This window comes from Grammomys surdaster, unplaced genomic scaffold, assembly GCF_004785775.1.
Source record: "Grammomys surdaster isolate TR1022 unplaced genomic scaffold, NIH_TR_1.0 242, whole genome shotgun sequence".
NCBI classification, from domain to species: domain Eukaryota; kingdom Metazoa; phylum Chordata; class Mammalia; order Rodentia; family Muridae; genus Grammomys; species Grammomys surdaster.
This window is the reverse complement of record NW_021604687.1, coordinates 8,141,021-8,158,445: the sequence shown is the minus strand read 5'-3', so window position 1 is coordinate 8,158,445 and position 17,425 is coordinate 8,141,021. Positions and strand designations below refer to the sequence as shown.

At 46.5% G+C, this 17,425-nt stretch overlaps 1 protein-coding gene across 1 annotated transcript in view; it reads right to left on the bottom strand.

Annotated features, from left to right (window-relative positions):
• Window positions 1–17,425, bottom strand: part of Dpp6 (dipeptidyl peptidase like 6) — a 613,823-nt gene that overhangs the window by 91,704 nt on the left and 504,694 nt on the right. The window lies entirely within an intron of this gene.

The window sequence follows — 17,425 nt, the reverse complement described above, 5'->3', positions numbered from 1 at the left end:
TCTCTCTCTCTCTCTCTCTCTCTCTCTCTCTCTCTCTCTCTCTCTCTCTCTCTCAAATATCTGATACATAATACAAAGCCCTTTCACTGTTAATGGGTGCTTTTGAGTTGAACTGTTATACAGCTGTAGCTTAGTGTGTTTGTGTGTGTGTGCCTGTGTGTGTGTGTGTCTGTGCATGTATAGGTGTATGTGTGTATATGCTGTGGTGTGTGTGTGTGTATTTGTATACCAGAGAGGAGCCTCACATGTCCTTCTTTAGGTGCTTGTTCACCTTGATTTTTGAGACAGGGTCTCTCTTTGGCCTGGAGGTCACCCCAAGCAGGCTAGGTTCGCTGGCCATCAAACCTCAGATATTGTCTTCTCTCCCACCTCCCTGGGAGTGTAGGCATATGTAAGCATACACAAGTATACTTGGCTTTTTTGTTCGTTTTTACTTTTTTTTTTTTGAGACAGTGTCTCACTATATAGGCCTGGTTGTCCTGAATTCTATGTAGACCAGGCTGGCCTCCAGCTCAAAAGACTCACCTGCCTCTGCCCAGAATGCTGGGTCTAAAGGTGTGCACCACCAGATATACTGGCTTTTTTTTTTAACCTGTGTACTGTGCATATTGAACTCAGGTTCTTTTTTACTGACTGATCTATCTCCCTAGTCAGGTAGACTGTCTTCTCGATATGACTTTACAAAAAAACACCAGAGAAAACTAGTTCACACAGTAGCATGCTCGTGAAGACAGGGCAGAGGAGAGAGGGAGCGATGGGGAGGCTTAGCCTTAGACAACATGTAGCCACATGTACTCTACCACGGAGGAGGAAGGAGGCTGTGTCCACAGGCTACACATGTGCCTCAGCCTTGAACCATCTGTTTCTCTGTGTGGCTATAAAGCAAAGTGGACCCATCCTAGAAAGGGCAGAGATGGAGGTGGGGGTCCAATCAGAAGTGTCCAACATTCTTCTAACACACAGACATCTTTTCTCACCAGACTTATAGAGAGATGAACTTTGTAGGGCCAGGGAGAAAAATTCTACCTTTTTTTGGGGGGGTTACAGTTGTTTTATTTCTTAGATAGGGCCTTGCCTATATAGTTCAGATTGGTTTTAAACTAGTGACCATCCTCCCTCTGTCACTCAAGGGCTGGGATGACAGGCACACCTGCCTCACCTGGCCTCTACTGTGTTTTTAAACATATCCAGAGAAGATACTGCCCAAGTGTTACAAGCCAGGGTCTGGGCATCCACAGCCCCCTGGACCCTCTCTGGTTCAGATACAGACTCACAGTGAGTGATAAGAAGCCCTTCTAGATTGTCTTTAAAGCAATGCCCTCTGGTGACACAGGTGGGGGTCACTCAGCAGGCCACTGTTACCCCAACCTGCTCTGTGTTTCTGGAGAGGCAGCGAGCCAACTCAGGCAGCTGACACACAGGAGGAAAATCATGTGTATTTAGCTGAGAACAGAGAAAGCTGAGACAGTTGGAAGTTACAGGCAGACATGGATGTGGAGGGGATGATGCACTGGAGGACTGGGGCTGCACCATTCTCAGGACCTGGGATGCAGAACAGATTGTAGGGGCGAAGCTTACTAGTAGGACTCCGATCTTGCCAGTTGCCGGCCCAACCACTACTCATGAAACATTTCACAGCCCGGTCAGAGGCCTCCTGAGTCTCTCTGAGAGCTGGCTGTATCCTGAAGGGACCTTCTTATGGTGTACAGCTCTTCTCCACCCCTCCTCCCTGGAGAACCTAGGTCCACTGAAGGAATTATGAGCCTCACTAAGTGTCATCATCCTGTCCCTCACCCCCCACCCTGTCCCCTCGAGCTCCTTCCTACAGGCTTCTGCAGCTTGTCTCCCTACTGCACAGGGAAGTTTTCCAGGGATTCTAGCCTCATCTGGGGTCTCAGAACATGCGTATTTTGTGTCAAGGTGACTTTTCTCATCCAGGGCAGCCTAGGCTAGAGCACAGTGCCAGCCAGAGGGAGTTTAGGGGTTCAGGAGTCCAGGGTTCAAGCTATAATCTGCCTGTCTATTTTTAAGTCCCCATCTGTGAAGTGAAACGGATCGGTGCAGCTCCTTGACACCTATTCTGGCTGTGTTGGGAATCTCAGTGTTTGTCCAGCTCCAAGGGGCATTTCTAGTGCCCTTGAGGACACAGAGGTGAGCCAGCAAGCTAGTGAGTGAATGAGGAAAAAGAAGAGGAAGAGGAGGAGAAGAGGAAGAGGGGAAGGGAGAAGAGGAGGGGGAAGGAGGAAGGAGAGGAGGGGAGGAGGAAGAAGAGGAAGAAAAAGAGGAGGAAGAGGGGAAGAGGAGGAAGAAGGAGGCCAGGCTTCAGGGCTTGTATTTTTTATGTCTTCAGCAGCAGAGAGAGTGATTTTGAGGTGTGAGTTTGGAATGAGGTGATTCAAAAATGACTTTATGCAGAGTCACCTGATCTGCGGGAGCATTCACAAGGCAGAGTGAGTAATGAGTCCCTGCAGATGGTCTCTGGAAAACGCAGCCACCTTCTAAACACAATGAGCTGCAGGACTAGATCTATCTAGTGACAGTCACCTAAGGTGGCCTATCAGGGCAGAGCTGGGGCAGAAGGAGGGAGGGCCAGAGTCTGGGAGGCAGCAGAGGTACCTCACTGCTGGCTTCAGCTCTAGGACATCCATTATGAGCCAGCCCAGGCAGGCCCAGCAGAAAGGTGGCTGGCCACTTTGGAGACAGCTAATGAACAGACACGTATAGTCACAGCAAAGCCCTGGAGAGATGACTATTCTGCCCTTCCTGCTGAACCCAGAGTGACTTCTCTAGGTCTCTGGGATGACATAGTGCCAGCCTTGTACAAACCAGACCATCCTCCCCTTCCTACATCTCTCCCCTACCCCCACATCTTCACTGTGCAAACCTCGTGTCTAGACTGACTCACTCTGCTTTAGCCCGAGCAGCACAGCCAAGGAAGGTCACACCCAGACAAAGAGGATGGTGTCACTCTGTCAATTCCATCGTCAAGTGCCAGGGAGCAGAGAACTCAAGCTCAGAGACTGTGAATGCAGGAGAGCAAATCCCTACTGCTGAACTGTAGGCAACAGACATACTCTGGGGAAGGGACAGTCATTTCTTTCATTTGTCAGTTGTGTACCAAATAGTGAGCCCAGTGACCTCCAAAACAGTTCAAAGCCAGGGACTACACAGACAGTCCTGGTTAAGACCATAGTCATAGAATAGAACAAAATAATAACAAACAGGAAAGGGAGCCACAGGGAGGACAGGGTGGTAACACAGGTGGGAAGGAGAAAGGATGGGTGGAAACAGACGGAATTCAGTTTATAAATGTATGAAATCACGGAAGAACACATTTCATTAATAAAACGTATACAAAACTGGTACTTTGTCCTTTAACTTGCTCAGACGACATAATGTGGGAGCCTGGGTCATGTAGAATGAACCGTGGGTGAGAAAGAAAAGCATCTTTGGAGTGCCAATAGTGAAGCTGGGCCAGAACTCCACAGAACATAGGGTTCAGGACGGACACATGCTGGGATGGGGTAGCCACATGCACACATAGCAAGATTGGGGCGTCTAGAAAGATATTCTAGGGATGGAGAGATTGTTTAGTTGATATTTAGAGAGGTAGAAGACCTGAGTCCTGTCCCCAGAAAAAAATAATTAAATGAGTTGGGGGTGGTGGCACAAACGTGTACTCCCAGGCTAGGGAGCTGGAGACTGGCAGATCTCTAGAACTCACTGGCCAGCCAGCCAGTTAAGCCTACTTGGTGACAAGGGGTCTCTTCTCAGAAAGAAGGTAGGTGACATCTAAAGAACACCACTAGGAGTATTCTCTGGCTTCCAAACATTCAAACACAGATATCACACACACACACACACACACACACACACACACACACACACATACATGCCTGTGCAGTTGCACACAAAGAACACACACAGAGTAGGTGTGGCTATCCTGGTATTCCACAGTGCAGACCCCATACAGAGGTGAGGTTATCCTGACACCCCACAGTGAAGACCTCACACAGAGGTGAGGTTATCCTGATACTCCACAGTGCAGACCCCACACAGAGATGGGGCTATCCTGACACTCCATAGTGCAGACCCCACACAGAAGTAGGGCTATCCTGACACCCCATAGCACAGACCCCACAAAGAAGTAGGGCTATCCAGACATCCCACAGTGCAGACCCCACACAGAGGTGGAGTTATCCTGACACTCCACAGTGCAGACCTGACAACCCCAGGATTGCAGAGTTTGCCATCCCCCACCCCCTGTCCTTTGCACACTGTTCTTTGGTGGGTTTTTCTGTCTGTTTATATGTTTGTTTGTTTTGTTTTCTTTATTTTTCCATGTTCTGGACGCTCATGAAGAAAACAATTAAGTGTAAGAAACTAAGAGGGAAATACGGGTCAGAGGAAACCCTGGCAGCATAGCATCTTATGAATACCCCTGTTCTGAGAACACTTTTTCCCAGCATTCCTTTCCTAATGAAGCATCTGTGTAATTTGCATGAGCCAGATGTACTTCAAAAATAGAGATTTGCAGATAGGGGAAGAATCCCCACTTCACCAAGACAATTCACTCCATGAACCCTTTACTTGGAACAAAACAAACAGCTCACCTTTCTGAGTAAGCAGAGTAATAATTGAGGAAACAGGAAGCCTGTTTCCCCCTCATTTTCCTTGCTCTGTTGGGGGAGCAATTTTAGTACACACACACACACACATACACACAGACGAGTACATATAGACATACACACATAAACATGCACACACATACACATGCACACACATATGAACACACAGACACACACATGAAGACATAGACATACACATGCACACACAGTGACCCATCTGAGGACACTGGTTCATTGATGACTTTCTCTGTAAGACTTAGGAGGTGATTCTGTGTAGCTCAGCTCATGGCAGCACAGGCTGGTTTCTCTGTTGCCGATGAAATCATTTCTGTAGATGACCTTAAGCGTGTGTCTAGTGGGACAAACCTATTGGCTCAGATAATGAAGATCAAAGCCATACATGTTGCCTGAAGACCTCCTCATTCCACTGTATGTGACAAGTGTTCAGTAGTATGCAAACATTCGAGATACTGTGTATATGAGTGCTGTCACCCCAGATGTGGACTGCGCCTCATGGTGACTTGAGGGTGGGGAGGACCATGTCCTCGTTCCTGCAGAAGATCCACAGGTAGCCATGGTGCTTATTCTGGGTCTGAACACTGACAGAGGAAGAAAGAAATTTTGACTCTGGGGCACCTCAGGCTGAGTGACACCTCATGACTTCCCTTCATGAAGGATTATAAGCTGTATGGTGAAATAAGCCTTTTCTCCCAAAGCTGCTTTGGTCATTTTTTTTTTAAATCATGACAATAGAAGTGGGTAGGGTGGGGTGTAGGACATGTGGGTCAAAGGGCTGAGTCAGCAGGTCAAGAGGGATGATCTGAGTTAGTCATGCGTCATTCACATGAGAACTGCGGAAGGGAGATATGAGGTGTTCTCCTTACAGGACACACAGGATGTCTGTCAGGGGCAGCCCTGCTCATACATTGAAGGCCTAAAATCAGCAATAGGCTTGACATACATGCCTGCTAACACAAAGTCTTGGGTCTCTGTGTAAAAACACTGAAACAGATGGCTATAAGCTATTGTAAACAAGCAGCTTTGGTGGAAAATTGCCAGCCTGAGTAGTCATAGACCTTGTAAATAGGTAACCTTGGTGGATAGTACCAACTTAGATAAGGACAAGTGAATCATAGGCAGAGTCATAGTGATCTGTCCCCTGAACCTTCATCCAGCTGATACTCTGTTCTGGAAGATATCTGTACCCTCCCCTGAACACCCACACTCCTATGTCATCCCCTTCCCCACGTCCTGCCTTTTCTGTGTATACAACCCCTGTGTGAAAAAGTAAAAATTGTGATCTGATCAGACTATAGACAGATCATCATTTCTTGCATTCGCCTGTTTTCCCCCGTCTTCTCTTTCAGGTGACCTCCCCAAGCCCCTGTTTAATGCCCTGCTGGACAGGACAGATGTCATAGATTTACTAATTATATTCATTTAGGAGTTCTACAGTACCATGGTATACACATAAAGTTTTAAACCTGTAAATCATAAAAAACTACAAAATAAACCATGACTGTATGGAGACAAACACGCTAGCTGATCCCGTGAGCACTGGCATTGGGTCTGGATCATACAAGCTTGGTGTCATGCATGAAGTATGTGTCTCAGCTTAGGGAAAATATCTTCTTAAGTAAGGAAATAATAGGATTCTCCCAGAGAAATACCACAGGGAGAATTGTGTCCCCTTAAAAGAAAGGTTGAAGTTCTAACCCTCCCTGAGTGTGACCTCACTTGGAAACAGGGTCAATGCACAGTGCTCATTAGTTGTAAGCCAGGTTGAGGTTTTGCTGGAGAGGGTGGACCTTAATCCAATAGGGCTGGTGTCCTGAGGAGTGGAGAGGTGACAGACACAGGAAGAACATGCAGTGACAACAGATGTTGGGGTGTTGTGTATGCAAGCCTGTGTTAACATTATTGATCAAAGCCGGAACATTCCATCTGCACAAGGCTCTGTACCTTATGGCAGAGACAGTTTAGAAGTTGATCATAAACAACACACGAGCTAGCAATTTCAAGTGATCAGAGCAGACCATAGTGGACTTGGGAGGAAAGCAGAAAATCCAAATGCAATCAGGAAGGCAGAGTGGAGGAGCCTGGAAATTTACATCTACTCCCTCTTCTTCTAGACAAAGAATCAATGAATCATAGCTACATGGGGAAGCACTATCTACCAGCCCTTAAAGGCTAGGTGTGGCATATTCTGAGTGCAGACCCTGCACAGGGGACCACAAGTGACACTCATTGCCTCTCTTTCCTGCTTTCTGCTGGCTGGAGTGAAGACAAATGTAACACTGTGGTTTGAGCCTCAGATGTCCATAAGATGGGAAACATCTGGGGGGTCAGGCTTCCCATTGGACAGCTTGCTCCTCCAACAAGTACTGTCCAGAACTGGACAGCTAATACTATTCCCAACTAGAAATCAAGGCTGCCTGCTAGCATCACATCAAACTCCACAAGTGACCTGACTCAGGCAGTGTGTGCTCTCTGTGTGGCCAGCTCTGTAACAAGGGGACTCACTGCTAAGTGACACAGAAGGCCAATTGCACAGCCGTGGTGGACAGCTGTTTGGGGACCATATCAGGACCCAAATCTATGGACTGGAGGAAAGGTCCTTGCATTGTGGCAAGGATGTGGGGGTCCTCTTTGTGGCTGGGTTCAGGGGTCCCTGACCTACAGACTCAGTTCAGGCTCAGCTGTAGAGAAGCCTGAAGGTTGTTTAGAATAGCGCAGACGGAAAGGGAAGCAGGGACCCTTGGGGACTCTGATAGAAAACAGTCTTAGCTAGTGTCCCACAGGGACCCTTGATATGCCCCACAGGTGGTCTGCCAAGGCCTCACAGGTCTCGTTTTTTTTTGGGGGGGGGGCAAGGTAAAGTAAGGCTGAGAGGTTGAGGTCTGTCCCTGTTCCACTAAGAACAGAGACAATAGATTTGCTCTCTGACACAGTGGGCTGGGGGCACGGAAGGGAGGCTCACACATTTACTGTCCCTCCCTCTGCAGCAGAGCCATTTCTGATTGGTTGGAAATCAGCCAGCCAGCGGCACGGGCAGAGCATGCCCTGGGCCTTTTGTATGCCTTGTTGAGTGCAGAAGAGAGGAGATGCCAGCTCTGCTAGGCTCAGCCTAATTCGCAGATGTCATTGCAGGTCACGAAGAGCAACTTTAATGGCAGATGTTTTAGGAAAGGAAATGTCTGGGCCAGGAGGTCAGGCTCCTGTCCTTGGGCTGCCCTTTTTGTTAGTGCTTTCTTTAGCTCGTCATTCTTCATCTGTTTTTAGTGGACAGAATCTCCTGCAGCCATAGTCCTGAGACCTTCTTTTGATGGGCTCCTTACCCAAGCAAATAACAGAATATCATGCATACATTCCTTTCTTTTACTTCATTGTTGATTCATATAGCTTTCATTCATTCATTCATTCATTCATTCATTCATTTGGCATCCAGCCATCCATTCACTTGGTGATACGCTAACACAGCAGACTGAGGACACACAGTATAGACAGACATGGAGAATGATTTGAGAGCCAGGCGGGAGGTGGAGGCAGGAGGATCTAGGGTTCAAGTGCATTCTGGGAGACATAGTGAATTGACAACCAGAGACATTATCTTGAAGTCCTACAGTCAGGGAATAAGAACAATGTTTGCTTACTGGTTCTGGCTGTTCCCTGAGAAAAAAGAATGTGGGTTTTAGTTCAAGGTCACATGAGACATAGAGTTCTCAACTGGAACTTAGAAGCAGGAAGCTGGGGGCTGCTTGGATCTGGAACTGAAAGAGACTCGGGGCATGAAGGGAGGAGAGGCAAGGCAACTTTTGACCTCTGGTGGCAGTTACTGGCTGAAGGCCATCTCGTCACCACTCTGTGCTGGGTGACAGGGACAAGTTGCTTCATGAAGAGGCTGTGTGCCTGCTTGAGTCACTTTGTAGAAAGCAGCATCGTGCTTCTCTCTCGTCCCTGCCACAGTGCGTGCTGAGAGCGGATGTGAAGGAGCCATTGGAGCATGAGAGGGCCCTCACTGGAGGAGATAATCAAGAGATAATCAAACGTGAAGAGAGTGGCTTTGAGAGGAGCAGATGTGCCACGTGGACCCGTGGGCTCCAGGGAGAGGGAGCAGTGCACCCTGACCATGAAATCGGAAAAAGGAAACTGTCAAAGACTCACTCTGCTGAGGGGGACACGGGCAAGATTTTCACTGATCTCACCAGGGCCAAAGCTGGCTTCCAGTGCTTGTTCTTTAAGAATATTATTTATCATCTACTTAAATGTATTTGAGTGTGTATTCTGCATGGATTTATGCATGGGTGGATGTCACAGTAAGTGTATGGAATCCAGATGGCAACTGTAGGACTTAGTTGCCTCCTTCTGTCACGAGTCTCAGGGATTGAACTCAGATCATCAGGCTTGGTAGAAAAGGTGCCTTTTCCTGCCAAGCCATTTAGTTCTCACTGCTTGTTTTTATGCCATGTATTCAGGTGAGTTTCCTCTGCAATAGCATAATCCAAACAAGCCACTGCAGCTCAGTGCTCACCACACTACAATCCAGCAGCAGCAGCAGCAGCAGCAGCAGCAGCAGCAGCAGCAGCAGCAGCAGCAGCAGCAGCAGCAGCTCCTTAGCAGGGGCCAGTATACCCAGGGAGGCAGGACTGACACAAGGTAGAGACTGAAGAAAAGGCAGGCTGCTTCTATCCAACCTCCCAGCCTCCAAACGTTGGCACATTTTGCCCTTCCTCTAGTCTCAGGTAGAAATCCAATTCTGGGCATCTTTGTTTTTCTTTCTTATCAAGATTTATAGGCTAAACACATGGTGTGTGTGTGTGTGTGTGTGTGTGTGTGTGTGTGTGGCTCTTTAACTAAATTCCTATAAGACAGCAGCACTGAGCTCCTGGCAAATGTAGTGTGGCCCACCTGCTGGGATTAGAGAGCCCCTCCCCTAAGAGCAGCCAGGGCAGTGGGCATTATCAGTCTCCATGCTTCAACACATGGAAGGGACAAAGTCTCAGTAATGTTCTGTGGTTCATGGGGCTCTAGGCTGGGAAGTTCTGAGCTCAGTGTCACTCCCTAACCTTGGTCTTCTCTACCTCCTTTTCTTCCTTCCCTCCTTCCACACCAGTGCCCACCTGTGCCTTCAGAGCCCATGCCTCTTTGTCCTCTGGAAATTTCACCATCTTAACTCTCCTACTGAAGATCCCTCTTTGACCCAGGCCAGGCAGTCAGACAGGCAGGCAGCCTGGAGATGATGGATATCTGTGCCCAGGATGAACCAAGGCTTGCCCAAATTGTTCCTGAAATATGTCTCGTTTTCTTTTTCTTTTCTTTTCTTTTCTTTTCTTTTCTTTTCTTTTCTTTTCTTTTCTTTCTTTCTTTCTTTCTTTCTTTCTTTCTTTCTTTCTTTCTTTCTTTCTTTTTTTGTGTTTTTTTTCGAGACAAGGTTTCTCTGTATAGCCCTGGCTGTCCTGGAACTCACTCTGTAGACCAAACTGGCCTCGAACTAAGAAATCCGCCTGCCTCTGCCTCCCAAGTGCGGGGATTAAAGGCGTGCGCCACCACTGCCCAGCAATATGTCTAGTTTTCAACTAGACATTCTCTATAACACTCTTAGATCTGGTGTGGATGTAGTAATCTACCCAGTGATCGGTTTAGTGTCTCACATAAAATGGATTATCAATTGTATAATGAGTTTTCATTTCTCTATAATAATACTTTTCTTCTTGATGTTTTTCCAAAGCTAATCACTCTCTTAGTATGCACCAGAAAGTTAAAAGATACAGAGTCACTCAGGTGAGAATTTTAATTCCCAAGGACTCAGCTACCAGCCATGATTTTGTTTACTAAGGGCAACATGATGTTTCTTACAAAGGGCAGGGCTTAATTTTCATGGTCTTATCAAAGACATATTTGATACAAAACAAAACGATCGCCTTAAATTATAGGTAAAATATTTCTTTACATCGGCTCAGCCCTAAACACGATGTCTGTCTTACGTCCCTTCCCTCAAGGCTCAGGGATCTCTGAAGAAGAGTTGGTGGATAGATTGGAAGAGCCAGAAGCAGTGGACTTGAAAGATATGGTGATTGTTGGGCAACATAGCAGTGACACGTACGATCTTACAGTGGCTCGAGCAAACACAAGACCTGTGCACACTCAAGCCAGCAAAATTCCCAGGATAGTGAGGGTCAGTGGGGATGAAGTCCTACCTCAAGCTGAGGAATCATTGGTGTGTGATAGCTGCTCAGGAAAGTCAGTTTTCCTTAATGGTGTGATCCCTGGTAGGGTGACCACACTTCAGGGCAGGCCCACACCTGTGTTGTGCTGGCCAACACAAGATGGACTCAGTGAGCTTGAAGTGTGTGTGGGGAATGTGTGGATCTGGGTAGAGTTGGGGGAGGGTGAAGTGGATGTAGTAAAAATACATTGTATGAAATTCTCAAAGAATTAACAAAACATTATTAAAAAATCAAGAATAAGATTTGCTTTCATGAAGAACTGTAAAAAAGATCATTTGATACATTTTTCTAAGAAAACCCTAATTCAGCAGCATTTGCCTGAATCAGCCTGAAATGTTCTGTATAATTATTTCTTAATATCATTGAAAACACAACATGTACCAGACAGGAAATTAGGTCTCAAGGTTTATTAAAGAAAAGGTTAATTAGCTATAAATTATGAATGGCTTTTGGGCAGTTTCTGTTCCCTGCACAATTGGTTTGTCTTGATTCTGGTTTCAGTGGTGAAAGAGTAAGAGTGAACCCTTAGTCTCCAGGCTGGTTTGAGCAGTCCAGATGAATGGGAACCCACCCTTAGTCTCCAGGCTGGTGTGAGCAGTCTACACGAATGGGAATCCACCCTTGTCGGTTCCAGTAAGTAGCGGTAGCACTGGTGTCATCCACAGACACAGGATGTCCTCAAGTTGTTTAAATGGAATCCCAGAAAGTGACACACATCCCAGGCTCAGCATGGTCCTCCCTAATGGTCTGGTTCTCTGTCCTTCTATGCTTCCTGAGGTCACACCAAGGACAGTGTGCTACACTCAAGAGGACCACATCCTGGTTCCAAATGGACACATTAGAATATTCTGCTCAAAGCCAAGACTGTGTCCCTAGGCTGGAGAACCTATTCTCAAGTCCAAGCTGTATACATGATGGGGACACAAAGCAGGAGGTGACAAGGTCCTTGTCACCTCTAGTATTCCTTTGACAACGACAGCAATGACTGTCTCTATCATTTGATAATAGCAACTGTATGGGCCCAATGTGAGGATAATGCTGGGGGGTGGTGATAAACAAATGACCTCTATAGGCATGAGGTGACAGTGGTCAGGGTCACAGGGACTCTCGGTGACCTCTCTAAGGTGAGGTGACAGTGGTCAGCGTCACAGGACCACCTTCATTTACTATAGTAGATACTGTATTCTCACACTGCACAGCCCCACACAATACCATTCATCACCATCTGGCACCCCAGACTGAGCTCCACACAAGCTATTTGGAACACAGTGAAGGTGTGTGACTTGTCGTCTGGACTGCCAATGCAGATGTGAGTGCTTTTGTGAGTGGGGACCCAGCTGTTTGTAGTGGCCATGCTCTGCGTGACACTTTCAGCTCCTTTGCTAACTGTCCCCTGTATCAGAGTGATGTCCCAAACACACACAGCCTCAGGTATGGGGCAAAGGGCCAAGCAAGCCGTACAGGGAGAGTAGATGCTCTGTGAATGACTCCAGTTGAGCTTAGACTGACATGCATTGTCTGAGACAGACACCCATTCCTGAGTGCTAGATCTACTCCAGCACAGTATGGGGCACAACCTCACTTGTCCCCATATCCACAACAGCATCTCACCCCCACAATCTTCTAGCTTTCTGGCCCCAGGCTGCATCACCTGAGTTTTGAACAGGCTGTAACTGAGAAGGCCCTATTACAAACAGTCTTCAAATGTGCTTTGCAAACAGCAAGTGCTTAATAACTGCCCTCAAAATAGAGGCATGGGTGGCGCAACAAGGTGACACTTAGCTGGAGGTCTGGGGAGGCTCACTCTCTCTCTCCCTCTCTCCCTCCCTCTCTCCCTCCTCTCCCTCCCTCCCTCCCTCCCTCTGTTCCTCCCTCTTCCTTCCTTCCTTCCTTCCTTCCTTCCTTCCTTCCTTCCTTCCTTCCTTCCTTCCTTCCTTTCTCTGTCTGTCTTTCTTTCTTTCTTTCTTTCTTTCTTTCTTTCTTTCTTTCTTTCTTTCTTTCTTTCTTTCTTTCTTAAAACATTATTAGAAACGAAAACTTAATATGCTGGTTAAGAGCAAGAAGTAGCAAATGTTCAACTGTGTAGAACAACAGAAAATACATTGTGGCCATTGTGGGTCATGTGATGTTTGTTACAACTTCTTGTTTCGGTTTTACTACCACAAGGCAATATGTAAATAAATGAACGGAGCCTTGTCCCAGTGACAAATGTTTATCAGATCACTGGGTTCAAATTGACCTGAAGCCAAAGCTTGCTGATCTGGGGTTAGATCAGTTAGAATCATCCTTTCCCCCAACACGGCAACACAGCCCATCTCGAAAATGAGGACACAGCCTTCAAAGTAGTATCTACATGTTGCTTTTAGTCACCTGCCGTTCTATAGATACTGTTGTGACTAATCTACCATATCTTTGTATTCAATGGTTGTTGAGAATGGGTGCAGAGAATCCTGGTGGAAATTGACTCAAAAGGATCCTGATTTTCCAGGGATCTTGCTAACATGCCTGCTCTAGTGTCAGAAATTTTACCTTCACGGAGTCAATTTCATCTGTAACAAAAATATGTTCCTTCATACTATATTCAAACAGATGAATACTTGTTTCTTCTTTTACAGGTTAGGGCATATATTTCCTAGCAACCTTTGAATACTTCAGAGAAGTTAAGCAGCCTTTGTTGAGAACACATGTGGGTTAAAAGATATGTAGGAAGATAATTCTGTCAAAAATCTATCAATAATATCTAAGAATAATTGTTTAAAATGTCCTTTGCAGCGAGACAGCAGGTTTACTGTACCACAGGGTGGAAGAAACAACATGTATTTCATGTAGGTCATGTTTACTGGATATAGGGGTCTTCCTACCCTCTCAGTTCATCCTCCATGGAATGATATGTTGTCCACGGGACTTGAGACCTCTCTCCTGGCTTTTTGTTAGCAATGTCATTCTGTTTGCAAATATTACCAAGTGGGTAAGATCATCCCCTAATGAAAATTTTCAATTAGCCAATTCTTATGAGGAAAGGGTACAAACCCCTCAATAAAAAGCAAATATCATGATTGAAAAAGTACAAATAACTTGAAAAGATTTTTCTCCTCAATTGGTTTACCCAATTAGCTGTTCCTAGGTCTCAAGCTGGCTCACCCTTTCATCACAATGCCTGGGAGGCAGAGGTAGGTGGATCTTTGAGTTGGAAGCCTCCCTGGTTTACATAGTGACTTCAAGAACAGTCAGAGCTACACAGAGGAACCCTGTCTCAGAAAAAAAAAAAAAAAACAGAATAAAAGAAACAGACGAACAAACAAACCATCAAAAAAAAGAAAAAAAAGAAAAGAAAGAAAAAACAATAAGGAAAGAAAGCGGAAGAAGCTGCCCTGCACCTGTCCACAGGTTCCCAGCTCAACCAAGTGCCCTCTGTTCCTCTTCCAAATGCTGAAATTCTAGAATCTTCTCCAGCTTCTAATGAAGCATGGGGGGAGATGGACTTCTCACTTTGTGGAGACAGGGCAGGTGTATGACTGCGCTGATGGACAGTTTCTCAGAGGGAATCGAAACATCTCTGCTGTTTCCTGCAAGGCAAGGTTGTCTTTGCCGTCTCTGATCCCTCTTTCAGCACCTCTGTCCCAAGAGCTTGCTCGAAGATGACTGATACTTTCAGTGGTAAGTGGCATCTCTCCAGTTTTATGAGACTTATGTCTGAGTTACAGAGGGCTTCTGAGGTCTGGCTTTCCCACCTTCCTGTGGAGTCATTCCCAAAGTAAAGACAAATATTGTGTTGTGTTTCATAGGATCAGGTGTTTATCTGGCTCTTTCAAAAAAACCTTCTGTTTGTTTTGTGATAGCTGGCAGGAAATGCCGACTTATTTTTCTGATGGAAGCAACAACTGGAGTGGATTCTATTTTGCTCAACTCTAAATAGCACAGAAGATGCTAAAACCCAAATCATGCCATGAAGTGTTTGCCCCAGACACTGATCCAGTCACAGAGACAGAGGCAACTCTGGCTGCCAGAACTACTGTGTGAATCTCCCCGGCAGAAATCTTGGGGAAGCTTAGGGAGAGCTTACAGCACTGCCTCTACCAGAGATGTCTTAGGTAGAATGGTACAGTCAAGCTTGGGGTGGTTGGGGATCTCACGGCTGGGGGAACTTTGCCACTAGCCTATCAAGAAACTCAGAGAAGGCAGGTGCTGCATCAGGGCTGTGTCCGCTTCTTGCTCTCACAAGGGAGGGCTTAAATGTTCTCATCAACAACCAGAGGGGACACTGGGGACTTTCTTGGAGAGTTCCAAATCTGATATCAGTGCTTTTGAAACTCATGTCCAAGGCAGAATGATCCCACTTAGTCATACTACCTCTCTCCTGCCTCAAATGCTGAAACTCCAGAACATTCTCTAGCTACCTTTTGCAAACTCGTACGTGCGCACGGCTTATTCTTTGCCTAAGCATCCTTCTTTTTGTTTAAATGCTGCATAAACCAAATATCCAGAACCCATCTATCCCCAAATTTAAATCAAACACTGCACATGTCCTTTGACCCGCATTACAATCTATGAAGCTAGGGAGGGCAGGTGACCCTAAGCCTTGCGACATGTTTTTGTTCTACAGTAGTTAGTGAGCATTTGTAAGCCATGGACATATGGCAATACTATTGAAATCCTCCGAGTGATCTGGGCATGGGCTCCAGGGATGATGGCGGCTTGTTTAGTATCTGGGATATGAGAAGCCCTGATACAAAGTCCCATGTGCAACCCATTCAACCATGGCCCAGTGATGACAGAGGCTTCTAGTAGGAAGAGTCTGAGCCAGTCATCCCTAATCCCAGGACAGAGATGGGAAGAGCTTGGTTGGTCCCCTGCTTTCTGTTTCTGAGCAATTAAGAGTGCAGTCACCTAGCTAATCTGTGACGCCTCACTCAATACAGGAGAACCCATATGCAGGCCTGGTTCTAACACAGCTGATTGTCACCTTTTAATGAGATAAGAGACCCACAGGCTCCTCCTAAGAACCCCTCCCAAGACTTAACTGTTGCCGTGGCGGCCTGAATAGCAGCACTACTTCCATCAGAGCACCCTGAGAAATCTGGGTCCAAGAAAAATCGCAAAGTACATAAATAACACGCCTGATAGATCTGTACTCGGAAATAAATGGCCTCGTTCTAAATATGGAAAATCTTATTTATTCCTGCTTGCATCTGCTGCCTTCTCCTGCCACTAAATACATTATCCAAGGTGCCGCGAGTGGAATTTAATGGGGGGGGGTTAAAAAAGAAATCAGAGAACATCAAGCCAGAAGGCAAATGCAGCTTTTGCCTCGCAAGGCTCGAAACCTCTCATGCTAATCAGCACTGTGTTATTTGCATATTACACAGGGCTAGCAGGCTCGTTATCATCAGAGATCAGCAAATTCTTACAAATCAACTCCTGAGAGCTGTAGTGTGTTCTGCACACGACTAAGGGAGCCACCAGGTGGCAGCATCATCTTTTATTCCTTCACTGAGGTTGTTTTGCTTTTCTTACAGAATTTTCACCTTCCGGGCCAGCCATGCTGTGCAGCAAGTCCAAGGACACTTATATGGATGCCCTAATTCTACCTTAAGGCACTGGCAGGTATGAAGAGTGGTGACAGATACTCTTCTTTATGACTGGGGACATTTTTAGTGCGGATTTTTCTGGAGTAGCTTCTACAGGGCTACAGTCCATGGCTTTGCCTAGATCCTCTTGAGTGTTTGAGATAAGGTCTCATGTAGCTCAGGATAGCTTCCAAATTACCGCGGCTATGACCTGATCCTTTTGTATCCACTGCTAAGCGCCGGGAATGGAGCATCATACCTGGTGTTCTGCAGTGCTGTGAAGAATCTATCAGTGCTTTGTGCTTGGCAAACATTTCAACTGAGCTACAAACAGCTCCATAGTCTCAGATGCCTGTGCATCACCAGGGACTTTCAGAGACTGGTGGACAGCTCACCGAAGGGCCACCTACTGAATATGGCAGCTCAGCTACACTGCATCACAAAACAGGCACCCTGTCATTCTAGAGGGCAGTAACTTGAAATTTCAACAGTGCCAAAGCAAGCACCAACACTGACACTCTCATTCTAGGTCTGTCAAAGTCTCATTATTGTAGGTACTGGAGCCACTGAATCCACACACACACCCCTCCCTTGCTTATCTCGTCTGGGATCTCCGTATATACAGACAGCTGTCGTTTACTATGGAAAGTGGAGGCAGTGAGGAGGCCTGTGACCTGGTGGCTGACTCCAGCAGACTGCAAGGATATGTATATTCTCCAGTTCTCCTCTTGCTTCTGTTTGTCCCTCATGGTATGTTTTCCAGACTCAGCTGCACACTCTCATGAAGAGAGTATATATGGAAATCTCTGGAAAGGAGACAGTGAACTCATATTCCTAGTCCCCTGGAGTCAAGTCAGCAAGACACGAGAGAAGTCGTAGAATTGTAGTCCTCAGTAGGATCTCAGTTTCCACCTGGGCTGCTGTGTGCTGCTGTGGGTGACTGGGGGTTTCTGTGAGTGACTGTGGGGTGCTGCAGGGTGCTGTGGGTGACTGTGGGGTGCTG